Source organism: Coregonus clupeaformis, chromosome 5, assembly GCF_020615455.1.
Source record: "Coregonus clupeaformis isolate EN_2021a chromosome 5, ASM2061545v1, whole genome shotgun sequence".
NCBI lineage: Eukaryota > Metazoa > Chordata > Actinopteri > Salmoniformes > Salmonidae > Coregonus > Coregonus clupeaformis.
The window spans coordinates 32092402-32120380 of NC_059196.1; the positions used below are offsets into that span (position 1 = coordinate 32092402).

At 45.4% G+C, this 27979-nt stretch overlaps 1 protein-coding gene and 1 pseudogene across 2 annotated transcripts in view; both read right to left on the reverse strand.

The window, feature by feature from the left end:
* Nucleotides 1-5877, reverse strand: part of LOC121566888 (long-chain-fatty-acid--CoA ligase 3-like) — a 38910-nt gene extending 33033 nt beyond the window's left edge. The window contains exon 1 of one of the 2 annotated variants that reach the window (XM_041876787.2): nt 5634-5877. The gene's annotated coding sequence lies outside the window, so the exon portion shown is untranslated. The remainder of the gene's footprint in view (nt 1-5633) is intronic. The other variant, XM_041876789.2, reaches the window with a different exon arrangement.
* LOC121566998 lies at nt 330-27978 on the reverse strand (annotated as a pseudogene).
* Nucleotide 27979: the final 1 nt, after the last annotated feature.

The following is a 27979-nucleotide window of genomic DNA, read 5'->3' on the forward strand; positions in this document are numbered from 1 at the left end:
TGAGAAATACTAACAAACAACAAAACATGCGCGCACACACACACTTCCACTGAATTAGGCTTAGACCACAGCAGGCTATTTTAGCAGCAGTCGTTCATTATTCATATGAGAAAGCAGCTCATCTTCAACTCCTCTCCAGCAGCACGACATCCTTCCCCCATCCTTCCATCACACACACGCTATCCCCTCTCCAACATGCTCCCAAACGACTCATGAATAAACCAGTAGAGCTCTGACAGTAGAGCTCTGCCAGCAACTCTCAGCATCATCATCCTCCCTCTGTGCTGGCCTGGTGTACAATTACCCAGCACACCTAGCAGTGTCAGAGGTCACTCACAGTCACTATACTGGACCGATACACTGCTGAGGTTAGTGACCGCCCGCTGGCTCTCTGTTTCCTTTTCCTTCTCCATGGACACGTGTGGAAACACACACAATCTGGGTTTCTTGGAGTAATCTTGGGGTTTCTTTGGAGGTTGTTGGAGTAGTCTTTGGGTTTCTTTGGAGGTTGTTGGAGTAGTCTGGGTTTCTTTGGAGGTTGTTGGCATGGTCTTTGGGTTTCTTTGGAGGTTGTTGGAGTAGTCTTTGGGTTTCTTGGAGTAGTCTTGGAGGTTGTTGGAGTAGTCTTTGGGTTTCTTTGGAGGTTGTTGAAGTAGTCTTTGAGTTTCTTTGGAGTAATCTTGGGGTTTGTTGGGGTAGTCTTGGGGTTTGTTGGGGTAGTCTTTGGTTTCTTGGAGTTTATTGGAGTAGCCTTTGGGTTTCTTGGGGTTTGTTGGGGTAGTCTTTGGGTTTCTTTGGAGGTTGTTGAAGTACTCTTTTGTTTTCTTGGAGTTTGTTGGAGTAGTCTTTGGGTTTCTTTGGAGGTTGTTGAAGTACTCTTTTGTTTTCTTGGAGTTTGTTGGAGTAGTCTTTGGGTTTCTTGGAGTTTGTTGTAGTAGTCTGGGTTTGTTGGGGTTTGTTGGGGTAGTCTTTGGGTTTCTTGGAGTTTGTTGGAGTAATCTTGGAGTTGGTGGAGTAGTCTTTGGGTTTCTTGGAGTTTGTTGGAGTAGTGTGGGTTTGTTGGGGTTTGTTGGGGTAGTCTTTGGGTTTCTTGGTGTTTGTTGGAGTAATCTTGGAGTTGGTGGAGTAGTCTTTGGGTTTCTTGGAGTTTGTTGAAATAGTGTTGGGGTTTGTTGGAGTAGTCTAATGGGTTTGTTGGAGTAATCTGGGCTGCCGCTGGAACCCAAGGTCAAAAGCACTGCGGCTGACGTGAAGAATTGTTAGGCTAAAGTGAACAAACTATCCCAATTAGATCGGCTAAACCGATGACTCTACGGAGGGAAGAATAAACAAAACACGACTGATAAAACTTGAACTGAACTGTTTGCACCGTGGCGTTCCAACTCATAACTGTGACCATTCTTCAAATATTGCTGGGATATTTGACTAGCTAGCAATGAAATGGATGATTAACTTCTGTGTGACTGTTCCAGTGGTTGGATACACTGAGTGACTGATGCCTTTTCTATCTGAGACTGGGTAATGACTTATAACATCACACAGGAGAATGAGCTAACCGCAGTGGGAGGGGCTGTCTGGTATTAAAACACAAGTGAGACTGAATGTACAGGTGAAAGGTGAGAGTACAAAGGTAGTGTTGTATGAGGAGGAGAGGAGGCTGTGTCAACACCGTGACTTGACCCATGTGTGAGCTGTGCCAGGTGCGCAGGGCACTAAGACTCAGAACAAAGCAAATAAAGGAGGCGAGGTGAGATAAGGGGCAAAGATGGAGGTCATAAGGAAACCTGGTGAAGGAGGCCACGAGGAGACCTGGTGAAGGATGCCATGAGGAGACCTGGTGAAGGAGGCAATGAGGAGACCATGGTAAAGGAGGCCATGAGGAGACTTGGTGAAGGAAGCCATGAGGAGACCTGGTGAAGGAGGCCATGAGGAGACCTGGTGAAGGAGGCCATGAGGAGACCTGGGGTTCATCTCTCTCTTTCTTTTTTGAAGGAGAGTGACTCTCCTTCTGTATTTTTTTATGCTTTATTGACAGACAGATAAGAAAGTGGGAGGTAGCCTAGGTGAGGAGGAGACACAGTCTGAAGGGAGCACACAGGGATTGAACCCTAGTCTCCGACAGGGAGGCGTATGGAGTCGGGAGTGTTACCACTGGACCATGGTCCAGCACATCTCAACAGTCAAAAGTGGCTTCCTACCGTCATCTCTTTTCCTGCATGCAATAGCCACTTAAAGCGTGTTAACAGTAGGCCTAGATGTGACACATTTCCTCTATCCACTGCTCACAGCTCACTGACACATTCTGACTGGATATCCATCTCTGCTAGGGAAACCTGACTAACAAGTTAAACCTCTCTCTCCCTCCCCCTCTCTCCACCAGACGGGCGAGGCTGCAGGTGACGAGCCCTGTTTTGGAATTCACACTTGCGATAGGAGCAGGCACCACAGGCTAAAATGACACTTTTGTATGTACTTATACATTTTGAGATTTTTAGGTATTTTGGTCCATTAATATTAGTATTTTCCAAAAAGTAAAACTGTCAAAAAGTTGATGAAATTTATATTTTCATTAGTTTATCAAAATGTCATTACATTTACATTTTAGTCATTTAGCAGACGCTCTTATCCAGAGCGACTTACAGGAGCAATTAGGGTTAAGTGCCTTGCTCAAGGGCACATCGACAGATTTCACCTAGTCGGCTCGGGGATTAGAACCAGCGACCTTTCGGTTACTGGCACAACGCTCACTAATGAATTGTAACCACTTTTAAATGGACATACATCCATAATGTCAAAGCTCACAACATTGAATCACACCATTTAAAAGCCCATTTCATAGAAAATGTTGTCTAAATAGGTGTTTGTCATTTGGTAGTCTAAATTCAGTGTCCTTGTCTTTACCTGCTTCAGAATTCACCACATTTTGTGTGGTTATCCTTAGACGTATTCTCCAGACTTATTATATAGGGAATTTCTATTACTCTCACCTGATTTGGGAAAAGGGGATACCTAGTCAGTTGTACAGTTGTCTTCCATATTTAACCCAACCCCACTGAATCAGAGAGGTGCGGGGGGCTGCCTTAATCGACATCAGCGACCATGGAACAGTGGGTTAACTGCCTTGCTCAGGTGCAGAACGACCATTTTTTGCCTCGTCAGTTCGGGGATTCGATCCAGCAACCTTTTGGGTTACTGGCCCAACGCTCCTACCTGCCAGGCTACCTGGCTACCTGCTGCCCCATTGCCCAATTGTTGATAGGTTGTCAAATTGATATTCTATATTACGTTTTCTTCTGAAAAATGCGCCAAAAATGCATTTTACATACCTTTCTTTAGTGTTTTACAGATAGAAAGATTTTTGTAAATATTTATTCACAATCGGTTATTATGTGTAAGTCCTGTCCTGGAGTGTCTTAACAAAATGAAACCAAAATATTTAGGGTGACTTTGACCTGTGTCCAGAAAAATTGATTTGTGTGATATGCAAATATTTAATGAGATATCACCTAATTACCTAATTAATATTTTCATACGATATTTCTGTGGGGGGATATACACAAAAATATTATATTTCTGTCCACATTCAACTGGTAAAAGTTGATTGTGATATGATTAAGAGAGGAAAAAAATACCCTATTACGGTGTGGTGACTGGCCTTACGTCCATTATAAAGCTTCAATCAATAGAACAATCAAAAGAACATCAAGAATGAATCAGGGGGAACAATTGCTCAATAATTGAGCTTTGTGCAACAGGGCAGGAGCTTTGGAAATGGCGTAGGACCATAACACAGTGGATTAATTGAGTAAGATTTTGCCATCCCTACTCCTGTGGTTGGTGGGCAGGCAGACAGGCTGATTGTGAATGGGGCCTTTTGTGCGACCACGCCACCCTCTCCTCTCGTCCGCGCAGGCAGGCCACCTGGAGAAAGCTCAACGTCACCATTGTGTCAACAGCCCAGCCCACGACACTGTGCCACAGCTAGGACAGCCACTGGAAGTAAACTAAGAAAAATGTGTCCAACTGGGGACATTTTGTTGGTCCCCACAAGGTCAAATGCTATTTCTAGGGGGTTTAGGGTTAAGATTAGAATTAGTGTTAGAATTAGGTTTAGGGTTAGGGTTAGGAGATATGGTTAGTTTTAGGGTTAGGGTTAAGGTTAGGTTTTTGGATTAAGGTTAAGGTTAGGGTAAGGGTACAGGTTAGGGTTAGGGGTAAGGGAAAATAGGATTTTGAATGGGACTGAATTGTATGTCCCCACAAGATTAGCTGTGCAAGACTGTGTGTGTGTGTGTGTGCCTGCATATGAGCCTGTGTGTGCACAGACTTCTCCAAATAATGGCGTAATCCTACTTGAAAAGATTTGAGTAAGCATAATTTCACTGAATGTGATAACACAACACACAATCGAATGGATTATGTGGCTCAGACTACAGCTTTTCTTCTTAGGGTTTGAGTGGTAGCAGAAGCAAGCAACCAGACAGTAAACATACCAGACAACTACCGAAACAACTAGCCTAATCTAAAACTAAAGGTTTTCTATTATATCTTCCTTTCTCTCCCATCCATCTCCCTAACTACTGAGTTTAGGATACATTAGCCTGGATGCTGGGGTAACAGGCCATGACATTTAGCCTATGCATGCCATGCTGCCAAGCTGATAGACCTCAAACTTTTGGTTCAACCAAAAGTTATAACCTACCCTCCGATGAATGATATAGGCTTTTGACCTACCCTCTGAAACCTATTACATAAGAAGAACACTCCACAGAAGAATGCTAAAGCCACAGAAGAAAGCTCCTGCAGACAGAAACATGGCATAAGAGAGGAGGGTGTAAAACTGTGTGTCTGTGTGCACATATCCCATCGGACCATCCCTGGCAGACAATAGATGCTCTGTGTATAAGTACAGGCTTTCTCCAATAGACCACCCTGATTTGATTGCAGTTGCCACGGGCCAAGTAAATGACTACAGCAGTACAAACAAGTCTAACAGTGGACAAGATATTCACAACTAGAGCGAGCTACGAGACAGGACAGTCTTCTGGTAACATTATGCAAAACATTTGTCAAAGGTACAGTTCAGACTTTGTCAACCAAAATGTTGAGTATGGTGTCCATACAAAGGCAATGGTGAAGATAGGCAACAACAACAAAAAATCCCATTACGAAAAATAAGTTATTCTGTCTATTCTGTCAGATAACAAAAAAAAAGGCACATCAGCAAGTAATTATTTATGGAATTATTCATTAAAACCAACGTGAAACGTATTATTGATCATCTGAACAGTCAATGGGCTCACTGCTGAGAAATCTTATCTGCAAAGTGTGCCATTTGTACACTCAGCCAGCAAGTCACAGGGATGACAGCGATAATTTAAAAAGAGAGTAAAACTGGTTGAGCAGAGCAGATACAGGTTGTCAAAAAGCCATTATCGCCTATCTGGAATAGATATTATGTAGCCTACAGATAATTTATTCTAGGTGACCGGGACGCTCAGTCTTCCATCCTCTGCTCTGCCCTGTATGGCGCGCAGCGACTGGCTGGATGCACAGCATCATGCACATCTGGACATCGCCGGCTGCCGCTGAGTGCGCATCACCGAGAAATAATAATTTATCAAGACACTTACCTTGAATAAAACACCTGGTGTATCAGCGACGAAAGAGAATGCGTTCTTTTATTTCATGAATTCGGTATCCAATTGCACGAATTGCAATTGATTTCCCTTATCGTCTGTCTGCTGATATTGGTCGCAGCTCGCAGCTCGGAAGTGACAGGCGCGTCGTCATGGTATTATTGCACAGGAGGCATTCCCTGGCTTTTGATTGGACTCGTTGAGGTGGCGCGTGCTGGGGGCCGGTCTGTGATGGAAATGAAAGGTTACTCCCGGTCAGAGCGAACTGAGTGGAATTTGATGAAGAAAGCAGAGAAATGTTTCAGACAGTAGGCTACTGTCATAATAAAACGTCGGGTATATACCGTATTACACATAGCCTACATGTAGGTTTGTCATTGCTCGGGTCTTTGTACCACGGAGAATATAGACCACATAGCCTACCGGAGCGTGAAGTCATGCAGAAAGTCATGCTTTGGGGACACCTGTCGGATTAGGTCAACCGTCAAATCCAATCAAACTGGTCAGCAGGAGCGTCACAATGTTTCAGAACATTAGGGCACTCAGCCACTGAGGTATAGGGCTCAGGCCATGATTGTTGTCTCACGTCAGATAGCATCACTCCTAGAAGACGTTCGTCCCTCAACCGATCTTTCTTGAAGTGGAACTCATCTCTAAAAATCGAGATTTTGCTTATCCACCTAACACTAGCTGTGACTCACTGCAAACCCATGCTCGATCAGCTGAGCAAACTTCTCCAGTTAGCAGCCTAGTGCTGGCCATACAGTAGCTAGTTTGCCCGCTTATTGATGAAGTTGTAGCTACTATGGCGAAGTAATGGACTGTTCTCAGAAATCAGCAAGCATGTAGCCTATCCGACTCTGACAGCTGGCACTGCCTGCCTCACTACTTGGTGTAGAACTCCGTGCACTAATCACGACAGAACAGATATCATGAATTATCATGATATCAGAATTTCACTACTCTATCTAGCAGACTAAATTAGTATTCAGAATTGAGTGTGTTAACTGGCGCTATTAGAATTCCTGTCTTTCGTTTCATATGGATTGATTTGACACTGGTTCGACGCGTTAGCTAGCTAATTTTCGTGCACATTTCAAATTTCATAAATACTGATTATACCCCCACAAAACACATTAGCTAGATGTAGAATTAGGCAGTGAAGACTTGCTCATGAAAAACGTCAATATTAGCTACAGGTTTTATAGTTTTTGGCAAGATTAACTCCTGACTCTTTTGAGGATGAAAGGGGTTCAGTGGACAATGTCACCTTGGTAACATTTTCGAATGTTTGGACAGCATATTGTAGCCAAACTTCCGCGAGTGTTTGCCATTTAGACAGATCCGTGCAGACTGGCCTTCACGTTACCGAACGTGAGACAATGGGGGGTCAGCCCTGAAGACCAGGGGCTGAGGGTGAAGATAAATCACCTTTATAATAAAGCATTGCATGGATATCATCGTATTTTGCGGTCGGGAGAAAAAAATAGCCATTTCTAAAATAATTTCATGCAATTCTACGTCATTTTACACGACTGGAGACATTAGAAGGATATTTTTTCATACCACACAACTGACCGATATGACAGGCTACTCTTACACTGACTGAGATCAATAAAACGAAGGACCCTGTCTGAAATGCAACCAATAGTATAGACCAATGAAAAGAGTGGAGACAGATTGTACAATATAAGGACGAAATTATAGTCCACAAACTTTTCAGTGGCATTGACTCATCAAAACTGTTTTTCCCGCAATTGTATTTTGAAAGGCCTTTTAGCTTCTGCCTGTTGTTCATTGAAAGCCACAACTCAACAATCAGCTGTTTGATATTTGCCAGGCTGCTTCCCAATTGCGGGCGCTTCCGACTGTACAGTCGTGGCCAAAAAGTATTGGTCTCCACAAAGTTTGCTGCCTCAGTGTTGATGATGGCAATTTGCAAATACTCCAGAATGTCATGAAGAGTGATCAGATGAATTGCAATTAATTGCAAAGTCCCTCTTTGCCATGAAAATGAACTTAATCCCCCAAAAACATTTCCACTGCATTTCAGCCCTGCCACAAAAGGACCAGCTGCCATCATGTCAGTGATTGTCTCGTTAACACAGGTGAGAGTGTTGACGAGGACAATGCTGGAGATCACTCTGTCATGCTGATTGAGTCAGAATAACAGACTGTAAGCTTTAAAAGGAGGGTGGTGCTTGAAATCATTTTTATTTTATTTATTTTTATTTCACCTTTATTTAACCAGGTAAGCCAGTTGAGAACAAGTTCTCCTTTACAACTGCGACCTGACCAAGATAAAGCAAAGCAGTGCGATAAAAACAACAACACAGAGTTACATATGGGGTATAGGACAGCGGAGTCACTCACCACCTTCCAGAGACATTTGAAACCCCACCTCTTTAAGGAATACCTGGGATAGGATAAAGTAATCCTTCTACCCCCCCCCCCCCAAATTTTTTTTTGTAAAGTGGTTATCCCACTGGCTATAAGGTGAATGCACAAATTTGTAAGTGCTAAATGACGTAAATGTAAATATAACAGAAAATATATATACAGTGTGTGCGAATGTAGTAAGTTATGGAGGTAAGGCAATAAATAGGCCATAGTGCAAAATAGTTACAATTTCAGTATTAACACTGGAATGATAGATGTGCAAAAAGATGATGTGCAGAATAGAGATACTGGGGTGCAAATTAGCAAAATAAATAACAATATGGGGATGAGGTAGTTGGGTGGGCTAATTTCAGATGGGCTGTGTACAGGTGCAGTGATCGGTAAGCTGCTCTGACAACTGACGCTTAAAGTTAGTGAGGGAGATAAGAGTCTCCAGCTTCAGAGGTTTTTGCAGTTCGTTCCAGTCATTGGCAGCAGAGAACTGGAAGGAATGGCGGCCAAAGGAGGTGTTGGCTTTGGGGATGACCAGTGAGATACACCTGCTGGAGCGCAGACTACGGGTGGGTGTTGCTATGGTGACCAGTGAGCTAAGATAAGACAGGGATTTGCCTAGCAGTGATTTATAGATGACCTGGAGCTATTGGGTTTGGCGACGAATATGTAGTGAGGGCCAGCCAACAAGAGCGTACAGGTCACAATGGTGGGTAGTATATGGGGCTTTGGTGACAAAACGGATGGCACTGTGATAGACTACATCCAATTTGCCGAGTAGAGTGTAAATTACATTGCAGTAGTCAACGATCGGTAGGATAGTCCGTTTTACGAGGGCATTTTTTGGCAGCATGAGTGAAGGAGGCTTTGTTGCGAAATAGGAAGCTGATTCTAGATCTAACTTTTGATTGGAGATGCTTAATGTGAGTCTGGAAGGAGAGTTTACAGTCTAACCAGACACCTAGGTATTTGTAGTTGTCCACATACTTCTAGGTCAGACCCGCCCGAGAGTAATGATTCTAGTCGGGTGGCGGGGCAAGCAGCGTTCGGTTGAAGAGCATGCATTTAGTTTTACTAGCGTTTAAAAGCAGTTGGAGGCTACGGAAGGAGTGTTGCATGGCGTTGAAGCTCGTTTGGAGGTTTGTTAACGCAGTGTCCAATGAAGGGCCAGATGTATACAAAATGGTGTAGCGTCCGCATAGAGGTGGATCCGAGCGTCACCAGCAGCAAGAGCGACATCATTGATATACACAGAGAATAGAGTCGGCCCGAGAATTGAACCCTGTGGCACCCCCATAGAAACTGCCAGAGGTCCAGACAACAGGCCCTCCGATTTGACACATTTAACTCTATCTGAGACGTAGTTGGTGAACCAGGCAAGGCAGTCATTTGAGAAACCAAGGCTATTTAGTCTGCCAATAAGAATGCGGTGGTTGACAGAGTCGAAAGCCTTAGGCCAGGTCGCGGTTATAATATCGTTTAGGACCTTGAAGGTGGCTGAGGTGCACCGCAGACCAGCTCGGAAACCGGATTGCATAGCGGAAGGGGAGAAGGTAGCGGTGGGATTCGAAATGGTCGGTGATCTGTTTGTTAACTTGGCTTTCAAATACTCAAAGGGCAGGGCAGGATGGATATAGGTCTGTAACAGTTTGGATCTAGGTGTCACCCCCTTTCAAGAGGGGGATGACCGCGGAAGCTTTCAATCTCTGGGGATCTCAGGCGTTACGAAAAGAGAGGTTGAACAGGCTAGTAATAGGGGTTGCGGCCACAATTTAGTGACTAATTTTAGAAAGAAAGGGTCCAGATTGCTCTAGCCCAGCTGGGTCCAGATTTTTTCAGCTCTTTCAGAACATCAGCTGTCTGAATTTGTGGAAGGAGAAGCGGGGGGGCATGGGCAAGTTGCAGCGGAGGGTGCAGAGCTGGTGGCCGGGGTAGTGGTAACCAGGTGGAAAGCATAGCCAGCCGTAGCAAAATGCTTGTTGAAATTCTCGATTATTGTAGATTTATCAGTGGTGACAGTGTTTCCTAGCCTCAGTGCAGTGGGCAGTTGGGAGGAGGTGCTCTTATTCTCCATGGACTTTACAGTGTCCCAAAACTTTTTGGAGTTAGTGCTACAGGATGCAAATTTCTGTTTGAAAAAGCTAGCCTTTGCTTTCCTAACTCATTGTGTATATTGGTTCCTGACTTCCCTGAAAAGTTGCATATCGTGGGGGCTGTTCGATGCTAATGCAGTATGCCACAGGATGTTTTTGTGCTGGTCAAGGGCAGTCAAGTCTGAGGAGAACCAGGGGCTATATCTGTTCTTAGTTCTGCATTTTCTGAATGGGGCATGCTTATTTAAGATTGAGAGGAAAGCACTTTTAAAGAACAACCAGGCATCCTTTACTGACGGAATGAGGTCAATATCCATCCAGGATACCCGGGCCAGGTCAATTAGAAAGGCCTGCTCGCTAAAGTGTTTTAGGGAGCGTTTGACAGTGATGAGGGGTGGTCGTTTGACCGCGGACCCATTACGGACGCAGGCAATAAGGCAGTGATCGCTGAGATCCTGGTTGAAGACAGCGGAGGTGTATTTACAGGGTAAATTTGTCAGGATGATATCTATGAGGGTGCCCATGTTTACAGATTTAGGGTTGTACCTGGTAGGTTCGTTGATAATTTGTGTGAGATTGAGGGCATCTAGTTTAGATTGTAGGTTGGCCGGGGTGTTAAGCATATCCCAATTTAGGTCACCAAGCAGCACGAACTCTAAGGATAGATGGGGGGCAATCAGTTCACATATGGTGTCCAGGGCACAGCTCAGGGCTGAGGGGGGTCTGTAGCAAGCGGCAACAGTGAGAGACTTATTTCTGGAAAGGTGGATTTTTTAGAAGTAGAAGCTCAAACTGTGTGGGCACAGACCTTCCTCTGTCAACCATGGTTACCTGCAAGGAAACACGTAGCCGTCATCATTGCTTTGCACAAAAGGGCTTCACAGGCAAGGATATTGCTGCTAGTAAGATTGCACCTAAATCAACCATTTATCAGATCATCAAGAACTTCAAGGAGAGAGGTTCAATTGTTGTGAAGAAGGCTTCAGGGCGCCCAAGAAAGTCCAGCAAGCGACAGGACCATCTCCTAAAGTTGATTCAGCTGCAGGATCGGGCACCACTAGTGCAGAGCTTGCTCAGGAATGGCAGCAGGCAGGTGTGAGTGCATCTGCATGCACAGTGAGGCAAAGACTTTTGGAAGATGGCCTGGTGTCAAGAAGGGCAGCAAAGAAGCCACTTCTCTCCAGGAAAAACATCAGGGACAGACTGATATTCTGCAAAAGGTACAGGGATTGGACTGCTGAGGACTGGGTTAGAGTCATTTTCTCTGATGAATCCCCTTTCCGATTGTTTGGGCCATCCGGGAAAACACCTTGTCCGGGAGAAGACAAGGTGAGGCGCTCTACCATCAGTCCTGTGTCATGCCAACAGTAAAGCATCCTGAGACCATTCATGTGTGGGGTTGCTTCTCAGCCAAGGGAGTGGGCTCACTCAAAATGTTGCCTAAGAACACAGCCATGAATAAAGAATGGTACCAACACATCCTCCGAGAGCAACTTCCCAACCATCCAATAACAGTTTGGTGATGACCAATGCCTTTTCCAGCATGATGGAGCACCTTGCCATAAGACAAAAGTGATAACTATGTGGCTCGGACAAAACATCGACATTTGGGTCCATGCAGAAAACTCACCAGACCTTAATCCCATTGAGACCTTGTGGTCGATCCTCGAAGAGGCGGGTGGACAAACAAAAACCCACAACTTCTGACAAACTTCAAGCATTGATTATGCAAGAATGGGCTGCCATCAGTCAGGATGTGACCCAGAAGTTAATTGACAGCATGGCGGGGTGGATTGCAGAAGTCTTGAAAGAAGGGTCAACACTGCAAATATTGACTCTTTGCATAAACCCGAATGTCATTGTCAATGAGAAGCCTTTGACACTTATGGAATACTTGTAATTATTATTCAGTGTACCATAGTAACTACTGACATAAAGATCTAAGAACACTGAAGCAGCAAACTTTATGGAGACCCAATACTTGTGTTTCTCAAAAACTTTATGAACACCATTACGACTGTACATGCGCTCAATTATGTGATAAAACACAATCCATAACATTAAAAAGAAAGAAGCTATTGATCCTCTGTGGTTATATTATGTTCTCTTGTTTAGTATTTCAATGATTTCTGTATGTGTTACAACGTGGGTTGCAGTGGCGTTTTTAGCATGTAAATCTTGGTGGAAAACAAAACAAAGATGTGGGATGTATGCCAGCAAAGCCACTACACAACACAATACTAAAAATACAATTAATTACACTATAACGGTGACAAACGGTGCCCACAACTGTTAGGGCCTCACAAAAGCTGTCCCAACAGCAGTCACAACAACAACCCCAACACCTTACCACTGCTACACCTGGCTATCAGCAGAGCCTTGTCTGGCAGCGAAACAGTTCATTCAGCCTCATTTACTGCCATTAAAAAAAACATAGCTGATTTGGCTGACTTGCTTAAACAAATGTGGTTTCTACTGCAGTCTCCTGAGTGGCGCAGTGGTCTAAGGCACTGCATCGCAGTGCTAACTGTGCCACTAGAGATCCTGGTTCGAATCCAGGCTCTGTCGCAGCCGGCGTGACCGGGAGACTCTTGGGTGGCGCACAATTGGCCTAGCGTCGTCCAGGGTAGGGGAGGGAATGGCCGGCAGGGATGTAGCTCAGTTGGTAGAGCATGGCATTTGCAACGCCAGGGTTGTGGGTTCGATTCCCACGGGGGGCCAGTATAAAAAAATATGTATTCACTAACTGTAAGTCGCTCTGGATAAGAGCGTCTGCTAAATGACTAAAATATACTGACAATTGAGATGTACAAACTATGGCATAAAGGGACGACAAGCGGAAAAGAGGGAATCCGTCATTTCGATTAAGACATTAATGAGCTAGCTAGGACGGACGTAGTCAATATAACTATTTGTTCAGCACTTTTGAAATGTACAGCGACAGAATTCAGAACATGGGCCGTTCTTAGTGTTCTCCCTGTACACCAAGTCAAATAAAGGGGGCATATAAGCAGACAATGAAAGCTCTTACAATATTCGATGATTACAGTTCTCTAAAACAGGTTATAGGCTATATGTGCACCACCAAGTCAGAACAGTAGGCAAAATTAAGAGGGGAAAATATACCAAATTATTAGGGGTGGAGGCATGAGCTACTAACAGCTTACTACACAATATACTGTAATGAAACAGGCAGGGAGCAGGTCTCGAACCCCAGCGCGCCATCGACTGTGCCCCAAAAGCATACTCTGGTGGCAGAGTCGATATCCGCGCTTATAAACCAAGAGAAGTTACAGAACTCCCTCCTTTCAAAGTGCCGCGTCCTCGCATAGTCTACAACTCAACGTTTTACAGGTTCACGCTCACGCCAACACGCACGTTCGTGGATGCAAGGTCCGATCACTTCTGACACCAATGTAGTGAAACAGGCAGGGAGCAGGTCTCTCAACCCTCAGCGCTACCATCGACTGTGCCCCAAAAGCATGCTCCGTGGCAGAGTCGATATCCGCGCTATAAACCCAGAGTCATTACAATACACTTAGTATTACTTTCTTAGCTACAGTATACATATCTCCTGGCATATTACATAATTTATGCAGCAGCATACAGTACATCAAACTTTGTCATCAAAGTCTGGCATTCTCTGGATTTATGGTGCATTCAAGACAACTGGGAACTCTGAAAAAAACAAGGTAGAATCATGATGACGTCAGTGATCTTCAGGTCTTAGCTCTAGAAAGAGGCCCGAGTTCGGATTTACAATTCCAGTAGGATGATCATTCAAAACATATTTTCCCAGTTGGAGCTCGCTTTTTTCCGAGTTCCCAGTTGTCTTGAACTCATTGAAGTCAGATTTCGCAGTTCCAAGTTAACAGTTGTTTTGAGCGCAGCACAAATCATGCTTCATTGACAGCATGGCCAATGTTGAATGTTTATCATTTTAAGCTTGGAAAAGAGACCCTTAATTCCAGACTTGGGACCACACAGCCACTCCACTGAATAGCAGGCTAGTGATTGCTTTGCAATGCTTGCAGTTAGCCACTGATTCCTTCCAAACCACTCATTGTTGAATTTGCGATTTCCAACTTGTTGTGTAATGTTTATGTCCAATGGCCGATGAGCACCGATACGTTTTATCTATAATTTCTCTTCATTATTTCTCTTCAGATGACAAGAATTAAATAGGATTTGCCTGTAGATTGTCGACTTGATTCATGATGATGACTGCTAGCTAAGATTTAGAAAGTATGATGTTGACATGATCAGTCCAATCAAAGCTACTGTAGATATAACGTGATTTGACATCATTTTATCTGTGGCCAATGACCTTGAGCCTTCTTGGATGAAAACTTCTAATGTAACTCAATGGCAGCACCCAAGGGGCTTGAATTTTTTAGCTCTACCCTTAGACTTGCAGGTGACATAGTGTCCCCATGAGTGACAGAACACTGAGCCAATCACGGCGCAACTAGAGAACATTACCAACACCTACGCTCCGTATTCTCCGCTGGCTGCCCCACAGAAAGCACTGAGCTAGGCTGAAACACCTGCATTTTTGAGCTGCCTTACTCAAGAAAGCAAAAAAGAGACCATGTTTGTATGCGGCTTTATTAACTCAATTATTTAAAAAAAATTGCTTTACATGTTTGCAAACAGAAAATATGACACAAATTAGTTGCCAAAATAACATGCCAGCACACTCTGTGCAGGCAATGCCAAGAGTGTGCAAAGCTGTCATCAAGGCAAAGGGTGGCTATTTGAAGAATCTCAAATATAAGATATATTTTGATTTGTTTAACACTTTTTTGGTCACTACATGATTCCATATGTGTTATTTCATAGTTTTGATGTCTTCACTATTATTCTACAATGTAGAAAATAGTAAAAATATAGAAAAACCCTTGAATGAGTAGGTGTGGAGCCCAAATTGAGCAAGTTCCCTTTTATAAGTACTTGGGTATTTGGATTGACAATAAGCCCTCTTTTAGAACACACATTGAAAACCTGACAAAATAGCTGAGAATTAAGATTAGTTTCTTTTATAGAAATAAATCCTGCCTCACTTTGTAAAGAAGGAAGATTGTTCAAGCAACGCTTCGCCCAGTACTTGATTATGGTGATATAATTTACATGCATACCCCAGCCTCTGTTTTAAAACCTTTAGATTTATGCTATCACTCAGCACTGTGTTTTATCACTGGGGACAATTGTTGTACACATCACTTCATTTTGTATAGTTCTGTTGGCTGGCAGTCTCTGACTATCAAAAGGGCCCAGCATTGGATACTTTTTCTATATAAAGCGGATCTCTAGACTCCCCCACTACCTCAGCTCATATATTAATTGGAGATCCAGCACTTTTCAGACCCGCTCTCTGGACTGGCTGGTTCTGGAGGTTCTGGGGTCTCAACTGACCTGGGGGAAAATGCTTTTACTTTTTATGCCCCCAGCTCATGGAATAGGCTTTAGGCCACCTTGAAATTAGACTTGTTGTTCGCCATTGGACATGTGAGAGTTGTGTTTGTTTTGATTAATCTTTTTGTATTTATTGTATTGATATTATGATCTTACACAATTTAATACACAATGTATGTTGATGTTCACAGGGCTCCCTTGTAAATGAGACCCTGGTCTCAATGGTAACCCACCCTGTATATAAATAGTGAAAAGAACAGGGCCCAAAATCGATCCCTGCAGCACACATTTCATAATATTGAGGAAACTAGATTTGTCAGTAAGCACACATTGTGTCCGGTAGATAGTTCTTGAACCAATTGCAAGATGCCTGATCTAGGCCTATTTCAAACAACCTTTGAACAAGTAAGAAATGGTCAACCATATTAAATGCCTTTGACAGATCCATAAATAAGGCAGCACAATGACTTTTATGATCTAAACAATATAGCACATCATCTAAGACAAGTGTAGCCGCTGTTACAGTGCTATGTCCAGGACTAAAACCAGATTGGGTGCTCATTAAGTATAGAATGAGAAGTTAAACAAGTTTTAAGCAAAGAGTTGGCCAGGGACTCTAAAACTTTGGCAAGGCAAGATAGCTTGGAAATTGGACGGTAGTTATCCAAGTCAGAAGGATCTCTGCCTTTGTGTAGGGGGAGGACTTGTGACGTTTTCCAGATCTTACTTCGGAGAATAGAATTTGAATCATGACACAAGTCTCTAGTCAAGTCCCCCAGTCATAACCCCAGAAACAATTGTCAAGTAAAAAATATAGGTTAATTATTTTTCAATAAGGAACTTAGTACATCATAGACATCAACTGGTTGAAATGAAAATGAGGAATGTGTATCTGGGAATATATAATTCTCTGCAACCTGGCTCAAGGTGAGTAAAGAACTCCCTCTACTGGAATCAGAGTTTTCAGAAGCTATTTTATCAAATAGGTGGCCCGCTAAGGCAGAGTGGTTATTAAAAGCACCACAAATGTGCATCTTATCTGTTATGGGACCAGAGGCTGTCATAACCTGCTGGGGTAATGAGGGGGTGGAGTTTTGTTTCAGAGATTTGACTACCTTCCAGAAGGCAGCTGGATTCCCACCATTCTCAGATACACAGTTCAATAAGTATATCGATTTTGCTTTTCAAACCAGGGATAGACATCTATTGTTTAAGTGTCTGAAGGACTGCCAGTCAGATGTAGAATCATTCAGCCTAGCCTTAGCCCAAGCTACATTTCTCTCCTGAAGTTTCTCTGATAGTTCATGTGTGAACTAGGGATTAGCTCTATCCTTTACCCCAAGTTTCCTGAACGGTGCATGCTTATCTGCTATAGAGTTGAGCAAAGAAGTAAAACAATTTAGGGCCTGATCCCGAGTCAGATATCTGACAATCTCCCATTCACACAATCCCAGATCAGACAAGAATTGTTGCTCATTGAAATTCTTATAATTTCTCTTTGTAATAATGCAAGGGTGAGATTTAGGGAGCTTTGCGTCTCTTATGCAGGCAACGGGACAGTGGTCACTGAACTCATTAGCAAAAATTACATTGGCTGTATACTTATGAGGGGCGTTTGTCAAAATAATATCTAAAAGAGTATATTTTTCAGGGTCTTTCAAGTTTAAGCGGGTCGGTTCAGTTATCAGCTGAGTTAGATTTGAGGGAGAGGTTGTTTACCTGGCACCACACCGTCAGAGTGCCTACCTCCTCTGTGTAGGATGATAATCAGGCCTACTACTGTTGTGTAGTCAGCGACCTTGATGATGGAGCTGGAACTGTGTGAGGCCACGAAGTCGTGGGTATACAGGGAGTACAGGAGGGGACTGAGGATGCACTCTTGTGGGGCCCCCGTGTGGAGGATCAGTGTAATGTTGCCTAACTTCTCCACCTGGGGGTGGCCCGTCAGGAAGTCCAGAACCCAGTTGCATAGGGAGGAGTTCAGTCCCAGGGCTGTGAGATTTAAGGTGGCATTCCTCTTGTCCAGGTGGGTAAGGGTAGTGTGTAGTGCAATGGCGAATGCGTCGTCCGTGGATCTGTCGGGCTGTAGGTGAATTGGAGAGGATTGAGTGTGTTGGGGAGGGAGGAGGTGATGTGGTCTTTGACTAGCCTCTCGAAGCACTTCATGATGACGGAGGTGAGTGCTACGGGTCGGTAGTCATTCAGCTCAGTTACATTCCCTCTCTTGGGCATGGGGATGACAGTGGACATCTTGAAGCAGGTGGGGATAGCGGCCTGAGCTAGAGAGAGCTTGAAAATGTCAGAAAACACAACAGCTAGCTGGTCTGCACATGCTCTGAGGGCGCGGCTAGGGATGCCGTCTGGGACGGCAGCCTTGCGAGGGTTAACACGTTTGAATTACTTACATTCGTCCTCCATGGACACCGTAAGCACATAGCCCTCGTTGTCCTCAGGGGCTCTCCTCAGCAGCTCAGATTCATTTTGCTTGAAACGTGGAAAAAAAGGTGTGTATCTCGTCTCACTAAGACCCCCCCCCCCCACATCTGCCTCTCCATCAGCGTCTTAGTTTCCTACTCTCCGGTAGGACTCTCAGGCAACCTGGCACCTCACCGAAGAAGCTAGACCATTGTTCTGCCATCTCCGGGAATTCGGGAAGGTCGGGTGGTGAGTACTCAGTGATTCATATTCCAATAGTTCTACCCGGGTGTATGAAGTAATGCAAGAAAAAACTGGGTAAGAACATTTGAGAAACACACTGGCTGGTGAGCATTGTAGAGGGAACCAGAAAACACGTAGGTGTTCATGAGAGTCTTTCAGAAATGGGGTCATGGCTACTACGCGAGTGAAGAGCAAAATAATCCACTAGGCTATACTGTGGCCTACATATGGTGCTTTCAAGACAACTGGTAACTTGGGGAAAAAACGAGGTCACATCATGAAGTCAGTGATCTTCAGGTTGAAACATCAGAGCTCTTGAAAGGTAGACTTGGAATTCTGAGTTGGATGACCATTCAAAACTAATTTTCCCAGTTGGAGCTTGTTGTCTTAAAAACTCGGAAGTCGGAAGTCAGAGATTTCTGAGTTCCGAGTTCACAGTTGTTTTGAACACGGCAATAACATGCTAGCATAATGCAATGACAGTCCTGCTAATAGATGAGCAAACTCAACTAATGACCCTCTGGGCAAAAACTGGTTGAATCAACATTTTTTCCACGTCATTTCAACCAAAAACGTAAATGTGATGACTTTGAATCAACGTGGAAAACTGATTGGATTTGCAAAAAGTCATCAACGTAAGGGAATTTAGTATTTTTTTTCACCCAACTTATAACCTAAATCCAATGACAGGGTGACATTTTATGTTGATTTCACGTTGAATTCACATTACTTGACAACTCAACCAAATGTAAATCAAAACTAAATGTTGAACTGAAGTCTGTGCCCAGTGGGGAGCACTCACCTTAACTTAGCTAGCATTTCCTAGCCTAATTGTAACCAAATATCCAAACAGAGATTCAGTGGGAAAAAAATCTGACATTGATTGATTTATCAAGATGAGTCCTCTGCTTGTCTCAAAGCAGCTCAATGTCACTGTCCCATTCAAAACGGTGCTTAAATTATCACCTAGTTGACAACACAATTGCTTTACATTTTTTATACTGGTTGGTTGACTTTGGGAGTTTCACGTAGGTCTAACCACAGCTCTATGAACTAACTAGCAGTGCACTCAGTTGACTAGAATAGTTTTACACCATTGCAGCTGCGCAAAAGATTCGCGGCTGACCCAAAATCATTCGGTGCCAAAGCCCCTGAAGCCTGGTACTGGTGACGTCCCATCATCAATGATGTGTTGAATCGAATAATGCATCAAAGAGATGTTAAAGGCCCAATGCAGCTGTTTTTATATTCATTTCAAATCATTTCTGGGTATTAAGTACCTTACTGTAATAGATTTCCATTCAAATGGGAAAGAATTGCTTTTAAGCAAAACTATTTCTCAAGCAAGGATTTTGCTAGGACTGTCTGGGAGTGGTCCAAGTGGAGGGGAAACTGAAAATGATAGGTTTGGAACTCTTGTTATTGGTCTATTAACCAATTTACTGCATGGTGATGTCACCATGGAAAGTCGAAACTCTGCTGATTAGAAGGTCCTGTGTAGAGTGTATTTTCAACCAGCAACTATCAGGAAATAACACGGATTTTTTTTTTTATCACACTTATACAGTGTTAGTTTCATCAGCTGTTGTACAATATGATACAAAACACAGGAAAAACGGAATTGTGACTGCACTGGGCCTTTAAAGGTGAAAGTAAAGAAAATATGTTATGAATAAATAAATTACAAGAGGACAACTCGAAATCAGACAAAAATAGCTATGTATTTACACAAAATAAAGAACATTTGGACTTTAAAACCCAGTTATGCACATATCAGGCCTATAGCCTACATTAGTTTATTCTCACATACAGAAATATATTAGCTTACACAATCAATTCCCATGTCTTGGGAATTTAGTCATATATTTGTGAGAGTAACCACCTATGACTTCTACACTTTCCACAGAATTCTGCATGGCCATGTCATGATCCATGGGGTCAAAGAGTGAACCCCCCCATGTTTCCAAATGTTCAATCCCTTACAATGCAATGCAATCCTGTTCTGATCCCATTTCCAATCCCTATTTCATGCCATTAACAAAATCTCACAGCACATTGCCTGCGATCTTACAACCTGTATGTGGTACTGTCTATTTATCATACAGGTTTATGACAATGGCATAGCAGGGGTTCATTTTAACAGCATCCTCTCTGTGCAGTAGCTCAGCTGGTGTGGTCTAAATGTAACCCTAATGTCATGTGACATGAATGTCTATTTTAGCATTGCTGCCTGCTCCTCACAGGCAGAGAGAACGAGAGACTGGGAGTAGAGAGAAACCTGACACTCCCCACGACCGCAGAGGGACTAGTACGCAAACATCACCCATGCAGCCCTGCATGTGTTCCCTTGGTGCACCAAACACCAAACACAATCTGACATGCCCCATTTGTGCCATGAGGTCCAATGAGGTTAGCAGCAGGAAAGAGCTGGTCGTGAATGGAGCCTGTACTCAGCCTTGTCCTGCTAAAACAGCTTAGCCAGTGCCTCCAGGTAACAGCCATGCAGCCTGTCCACCTCAGCTGACGAGGGGCTCACATTCCTCTCCACCACTATGGGCTCTCCCACTGAGAAAGAGATGGAGGGAGGAAGGGAAGGGAAGGACTGAAAGACTGGCCAAGGGTAGATGGAGAGAGAGATAGGCAGTGGAGAAAGAGAGAGTAAAAATACAGATAGGGTTCAGTTAGAGCAGAAAAGGAAAGGCAGAGGAATTACAGAATGTTAAAATGTAGTGACTCAGAGGAGGAACTTGAAAGAAAGGGAGGGGAGAGATTAAGGAAGTGGAACAGAGGGCAAGACTGAGGACAGGACACATGAGTTTACAGCTCTGAGGTGATTTGATTGGCTGTAGCCCAGTGACCCTTCACTGTGGACGGCTCTGTTCCAGCTGGTCATGATGTCCTGGCTGACCACAGCTGCTGCCACGGTTACAGTTACACATAAGACAGTCACCTATGAACCAGTTTACCAGTTTCTCATATATGTTGGCTGTTCTCTCTCTCCCCCAGTGAGCTTTCATTTTGCCATCTGGGTGATGACTAGCTGACTAGAAGAATTCCTACAATCAGAGCACTGTGACTGCACATTGTTTCTGAATGTTGTTTGTAAATAGTTTTCGGAAAATGTTTCCCCATAGACACAAATGGGTCATATTTTAGTCTCTATTCCTCCTCGTCACCTCTCTCTTCCCATTACTCTCCACCCACATTGTCCCCCATCCCCCACTCACCGATGGTGTAGATAGGTTATCTGAAGGGCATGAAGCCCAAGCTATACTGGAAGACCCCCCGGGCGTGGAACAGAGGCAGGCTGAAGCCCAGGGTCTTCCTCATGCCCTCCTGGATGGTACGGACCAGGGAGCCCTTCGTGTTCTTTAGTTGATTAAACAGATAATTCTCCCCAAAGGAGAACACTGGCACCAGGTGAGCCCTGCACACAGGAGAGGGTGAGAGAACAAGTCCGAATTTTTACCAGCGGCATAATTCCATGTTTGACTGCAGCCTCATAATTTGACATTTGTGGTTGTTTGCAAAATCAATGTATTTCAATGTGATCTGATCCTTTTTGGAATTTTTTTGCTAAAAAATCTATGTTCCTGCCATTATTGCTCTCACTATCTCCCTCATCACTCCCAGTGTCAAGGTGTCAGTTTGATGTGGTAGGACGAAGTCAGGCGCAGGACACAGAGCTAATCGAAAATGTACTTTACTCGTAGGTAACGTAAATAACATAACCACCACGCAGGAAGGAAACAAACCCGCTCACCAGACGACAACCAAACATGAACAAACACGCACAAAATACAGTGGGAGCCAGAGGGTTAAATAGGGAAGTAATTAATACATAATGGGAACCAGGTGTGAACAATAAAGACAAGACAAGTAGAACACAGAAACATAGATCGGTAGCAGCTAGTACTCCGGCGACGACAAACGCCGAAGCCTGCCCGAGCAAGGAGGAGGAGCAGCCTCGGCTGAATCCGTACCCCCCCCCCTTGACGCGCGGCTCCAGCCGTGCACCGACACCGGCCTCGGGGACGGCCAGGAGGACGCGGCGCAGGGCGAGTCGGATGACGACGGTGGAAATCCCTCAACATGGAGAGATGGAGGATGTCCCTCCTAGGGACCCAGCACCGTTCCTCCGGACCGTACCCCTCCCACTCCACGAGATACTGCAGGCCCCCCACCCAACGCCTCGAATCCAGGATGGAACGGACCGAGTACGCCGGTGCCCCTTCGATGTCCAGTGGGGGCGGAGGAACCTCCCGCATCTCAGACTCCTGGAGTGGACCAGCTACCACCGGCCTGAGGAGAGACACATGGAACGAGGGGTTAACACGAAACCTATAACAAACCTCATTCAATCTCCTCAGGACTTTAAATGGACCCACAAACCGCCGACCCAGCTTCCGGCAGAGCAGGCGAAGGGGCAAGTTTCGGGTCGAGAGCCAGACCCGGTCCCCCGGTGCATACACTGGGGCCTCACTGCGGTGGCGGTCGGCACTCGCCTTTTGTCGCCTGATGGCCCGTTGCAGGCGTACATGGGCAGCGTTCCAGGTCTCCTCCAAGCGCCGAAACCATTCATCCACCGCAGGTGCCTCGATCTGGCTATGATGCCATGGTGCCAGGACCGGCTGATAACCTAGTACACACTGAAATAGAGACAGGTTAGTGGAGGAGTGGTGGAGGGAGTTTTGGGCCATCTCTGCCCAGGGGATGAAAACCGACCACTCCCCCGGCCGGTCCTGGCAATAGGACCGCAGAAACCTACCCACATCCTGGTTTACTCTTTCCACCTGCCAATTACTCTCGGGGTGAAACCCTGTGGTAAGGCTGACGAGATCCCCAGACATTCCATGAACGCCCTCAAGACCCTTGAGGTGAACTGGGGACCCTGATCAGATACAATATCCTCAGGTACCCCGTAGTGCCGGAAGACGTGTAAATAGGGCCTCCGCAGTCTGTAGGGCCGTAGGGAGACCGGGCATAGGAATGAGACTGCAGGACTTAGAAAACCGATCCACAATGACCAGGATCGTGGTATTCCCTTGTGACGGTGGAAGGTCCGTAACGAAATCCACCGATAGGTGGGACCACGGCCGTTGTGGAACGGGTAGGGGTTGTAATTTCCCTCTGGGCAGGTGTCTAGGTGCCTTACACTGAGCGCACACCGAGCAGGAGGAAACATAAACCCTCACGTCCTTGGCTAAAGTAGGCCGCCAGTATTTCCCACTAAGACAGTGCACTGTCCGACCGATGCCAGGATGACCAGAGGAGGGTGACGTGTGAGCCCAATAGATCAATCGATCGTGGACCTCTAACGGCACGTACATATGACCCTCTGGACACTGGGGGGGAGTGAGCTCTGTACGTAACGCCCACCCGATGTCCGTGTCAACCTCCCACACCACTGGTTCCACCAGACACGACGCCGGAAGTATGGGAGTGGGCTCAATGGACCTCTCCTCTGTGTCATACAGTCGGGACAGGGCGTCTGCCTTAGCGTTCTGGGAACCTGGTCTGTAAGAAAGTGTGAACACAAAATGAGTGAAAAACATGTCCCACCTTGCCTGGCGAGGGTTTAATCTCCTCGCGGCACGGATGTACTCCAGATTGCGATGGTCAGTCAAAATGAGAAAAGGTTGTTTAGCTCCCTCAAGCCAATGCCTCCACACTTTCAGAGCTTTAACCACAGCTAACAGCTAACAGGCTGAGAAAAGAAAGCACAGGGGCGGAGTTTTGGTGGCGTACCCAAGCGCTGAGACAGTACAGCTCCTATCCCAGCCTCGGATGCGTCCACCTCTACTGTGAATGCCAAGGAGGGATCCGGATGAGCCAGCACCGGAGCCGAGGTAAACAGGTCCTTCAGGTGACCAAATGCCCTGTCCGCCTCGGCTGACCACTGCAGGCGCACCGGTCCCACTTCAGCAAGGAGGTAATGGGAGCCGCTACCTGACCAAAGCCCCGGATAAACCTCCGGTAGTAGTTGGCAAACCCAAAAAATCGCTGCACCTCCTTAACCGTGGTTGGAGTCGGCCAATTACGCACGGCCGAAATGCGGTAAATCTCCATCTCCACCCCTGGCGCGGACAGGCGGTGCCCTAGGAATGAGACTGACTTTTGAAAGAACAGACATTTCTCCGCCTTGACGTACAGGTCATGTTCCAACAGTCGACCAAGCACCTTGCGCATCAGGGACACATGCTCGGCTTGTGTAGCGGAGTATATGAGAATATCATCTATATACACCACTACACCCTGTCCGTGCAGGTCCCTGAAAATCTAATCTACAAAGGATTGGAAGACTGATGGAGCGTTCATCAACCCGTACGGCATGACGAGGTACTCATAGTGCCCAGATGTGGTACTAAATGCCGTCTTCCACTCATCTCCCTTCCGGATACGCACCAGGTTGTACGCGCTCCTGAGATCCAATTTTGTGAAGAAGCGTGCCCCGTGCAATGACTCCGTCATACTAGCAATGAGCGGTAGTGGATAACTGTACTTGACAGTGATCTGATTGAGACCCCGGTAGTCAATGCACGGGCGTAAACCTCCATCCTTCTTCTTCACAAAAAATAAACTTGAGGAGACAGGTGAAGTGGATGGCCGAATGTAACCCTGCCCCAGAGATTCGGAGACATATGTTTCCATAGCCGCCGTCTCCTCCTGTGACAGGGGATACACGTGACTCCGGGGAAGTGCAGCGCCTACCTGGATGGGCTGGTAATTGAGTCGCCTTCTTTTTACAGAAGGCGAGAGCCAAATCGGCATATTCGGGGGGAATGTGCATGGTTGGCCCACTCGAGCGCTCTTCCCGACAGACAGGAGATGAGGGCGGACACGCTCTCGTATCCCGAGGGAGCCGGGTGGATGGTAGCCAGGTAGAGCTCTACCTGGAGCAGAAAACCCTGACACCCGGCAGCTGTACCATCGTATGCCCTCGGGAGTGAGAGCCGAATCCCACTGGACCCAGGTGACGAAGGGGTGGACAGCGGTGTGGGTGGGGGTGTAGTTGGAGGAGGTGTAGGATAACCACCTCTCTCTCATCGCTCCATAGTGTTCAACACGCGCTCCATTGCGGTGCCGAGAGTCTGGATCATGGTCGCCTGCTGTTGGACACGTTCCTCCATTGATCCGGACGAAATGAATGTACCTGCTGACTCCATTTAAGGTGCGTGTTTCTGTCAGGGTGTCAGTGTGATGCGGTAGGACGAAGTCAGGCGCAGGACACAGAGCTAATTGAAAACGTACTTTAATCGTAGGTAACGTAAATAACATAACCTCCACGCAGGGAGGAAACAAACCCGCTCACCAGACGACAACCAAACATGAACAAACACGCACAAAATACAGTGGGAGCCAGAGGGTTAAATAGAGAAGTAATCAATACATAATGGGTACCAAGTAGAACACAGAAACATAGATCGGTAGCAGCTAGTACTCCGGCGACGACGAACGCCGAAGCCTGCCCGAGCAAGGAGGAGGAGCAGCCTCGGCTGAATCTGTGACACCCAGCTCATCCTCGGCTCACACCAATCTATCTAAAATGGAATGTAGAGCGGCTACCCATAATCCTTCTGACCCGAGTGTATCCTAGTTCTGTTTTTAACAACTAAATGCCCAGTCAAATGAATGATTCTTTCAAATCTCTGAGCGGAGGGTATAAATCGGTTATTTTAGCAGGTGTGTGTGTGTACTGTAAATATTACAGTGCATTTCCTTTCCCCTCCTTTCATCTCAACACATCTGTCAATTAAAGCCCTGGGGTTAAGATTCATAGTTCACTTCATGGCCTACAGTACATTCAGTAACGGCCCTTACGGAGGAGATTTCAGTCAACATTAACATTTCTAATACTTGATTTAAAACGAGATGGTTATAGATGATGAGTAGATTGATATCAAATAAGGCAGGAAGGATGCATTTGTAAGTGTACAAGCGGACCCAGGCCCAGACAGAGACTCATCCACACCTGAGAGCAATCTTGACAAAGCCCTTCCTGTTGAGGGCCTCCAGGATGAGGCTCCCAGGCCTGGCCTCCAGGGACTCTGCCGTCCCACCAATCACTATGATTGACACATTGCCCCCTCCCTTCTGGCTCAACACATGGGTAAGACTCTTCTTGGAACAAGATACAACCCCTTAGGGGAGGTACAGCACAGTATATTTAGAACAAATGTGGGCCAGGAAAAAACGTTTATTTGAAAAGACTTCCAATATCCACAATGAAGAAATAATTGTTGACAAACTAATACTGCACTACAGTGTGCCACACAATGTTTGGACCTTGAAATGTAATGTTTGGGTCCTTCAAAATGCACTCCAGTATTTACCTAACCTTAAAAGCCCACTGATAGTGTTTAAATGAGAAAGACCAGAAGCATTGTGGTGGAATGCATCTGATGGTTATGGTTCATAAATAAATCCTTAACAAGGTTCACCTAAGGACATATGGTACTCCCGGAAGAACGGGAAGCTGAACCAGACACCGGTGGTATGCAGGTAAGGAGTCACCTGTGTATTCTGTACAGAAATTCCCAAACACTCCGGCGACCAGGATTCCGTGAGGATGGAACCACATCAGGTAGTTCCTCTCTGGGTCCAGGTCACATGTCTTAATCAGCTGACCACAGACACAGACAAGACATGAACAGTGAGAGGACAATGGATAAGACATAGGTTGAGTTCCTGCCCAACTAGATGCGCAGATGTTGCATTGCGTCAACCAATGGTTGTGTGCTACGTCATCGACTGTGCAGTCGGGCATCAGATGGTTATGTCATATGATGTGGTTAGCTGATATGTTAAATACGTATCCAGGCCTTGTAAGATCTGGCATACGTCAGCAATGTAGTTAGGGCAGGAACTCATCCACAGAATGGGTGAATGTGACAGGGGGCTGGGCCTTTAGCCATGGGATCACCATGATGTATTGGCCAATGACCACTTTACAATTGCTTAGACCTATTTGAGCTATTAATACACCAATGGGCAGTGGATAAAGAGTGGGTAGGCAATCATGCTTGCCTTGAGACAAACGTCCTCAATTATATTTTCATCATTCAGTTAATAGGCGTTTGCATACAAATTGTGTTATTGTTGTATACAAATTGTGTTATTATTAATCCAACAATTCTGAGTGTCTTTACACACAGGCTGGTCTAAATTATGCAAAGAATGGTGTAATAACCTATTACTGTTGATAATAATGAGGCTTTATATTAGTTGGCCTCCATGCATCATTAAATGCATAGGCTACACAACCAGAAAACTTCATAAGCCTACTTACATGGATGGGGAAATAGTCTCTGAAGTGTTTCCACAATGTCCAGTGACGTACCCAGTCAGACCTGCGGCCCCCAGCCTGAGGTGTGTCCCAGTCCAGGTAGAGCCACAGGACATACAGTGTAGCCACGTGCCAGTATCCATTCAACACGATCACAACATACACACAAAAACAACACTGCGCTAGACAGACAGGACAGGATGGACGTGAGGAAAAATATGGCCATCACATGAGCAAGCACTGATTTGATTTGACCCCAACCCTGGGCCACCATGGTTATGATTTGATTTGACCCCAACCTTGGGCCACCATGGTTGTGATTTGATTTGACCCCAACCCTGGGCCACCATGGTTATGATTTGCTGAAGATGAGGAAGTGCGCAGTAGCCTACCAGTTACCTCCAAAGAGAAAGCAGAAGACCCATTGAAGAACTGCAGCTGTCTGTAAACGTCGGTTGAGCGGGATATTCAAGGGTGCAAACTCTATCTTGACCATG